The sequence below is a fragment of the Priapulus caudatus genome, unplaced genomic scaffold, assembly GCF_000485595.1.
Source record: "Priapulus caudatus unplaced genomic scaffold, Priapulus_caudatus-5.0.1 Scaffold115, whole genome shotgun sequence".
NCBI classification, from domain to species: Eukaryota; Metazoa; Priapulida; class Priapulimorpha; order Priapulimorphida; family Priapulidae; genus Priapulus; species Priapulus caudatus.
The window spans coordinates 494,678-495,478 of record NW_014577176.1 but is presented as its reverse complement, the minus strand read 5'-3'; the positions used below and the strand labels follow the sequence as shown (position 1 = coordinate 495,478).

Below are 801 nucleotides of genomic sequence, written 5' to 3'. Positions count from 1 at the left end.
AGGATAGATTTACGAAGTTACATGATGTTTACTGGTAAGCGCCATTTTGTTGTTTACGTATGTGACTCGTTTTATGTAGACTGGTCCCGGCGTCAAAAACTGCTTGTGCTAGTACAAATACTGGGGCCGCGAACCCGTCTACGTTTCATGCAGGAACGCTACGATCTGATCGGCGATGTACAAGCGTAGTCACTCCAAGTCGACATGAGTGGTGCTACGATGCTAATCGGCGATAAATTAGTCGCCGATAGACAAATCGTAGGCCGACATAAGCGGGCCTTTAAAGGTGTGATTATGGAGCGTGAAAAGACCCCCTATGGTGTCCTAGGGGAGTCATTAGTAGTCCTCCTGTACTTTTCAAATCTGAAAGCCTGACATAACATAACATAACATAACACAGCCTGGTCGGGTTAAGATAGACCCTACTCCCTAGCAACACTAACACATTTTACCTAAACTAGTTTTTTCAACTTTTTGTTTTTATTCCGAAGATTCCAGAAATCGCTTTCATTTGGCGCGAGCTTTGGTAGTTATGATTTCAGTTTCGGGTAGTCATACTAACATATTAATAACTCGCGATCATAAATCATATACATAACATATTACTACATGAATACAGTCAACGATATTATTATTATACCTGGAACTGTCATGTTGGCATCGATGCTCTAAACAACAGAATGTACACGTACAAGATGAAACTGATTTGCTAGTACTTAAACCCGCACCTGGCGCCATTTCTGTGCAACGAGTGTACAGCCTGAGATAAGTCCTAAGGCCGTGAAATTCCCATCCTACACT

The 801-nt window shown here is 42.1% G+C and overlaps 1 protein-coding gene across 2 annotated transcripts in view; it reads right to left on the bottom strand.

The window, feature by feature from the left end:
• LOC106805511 (solute carrier family 17 member 9-like) overlaps nucleotides 1–801 on the bottom strand; it is a 3,154-nt gene extending 2,353 nt beyond the window's left edge. Inside the window, exon 1 of one of the 2 annotated variants that reach the window (XM_014807133.1) lies at nucleotides 729–801. The gene's annotated coding sequence lies outside the window, so the exon portion shown is untranslated. Of the gene's footprint in view, nucleotides 1–640 lie in introns of both variants that reach the window. The other variant, XM_014807132.1, reaches the window with a different exon arrangement.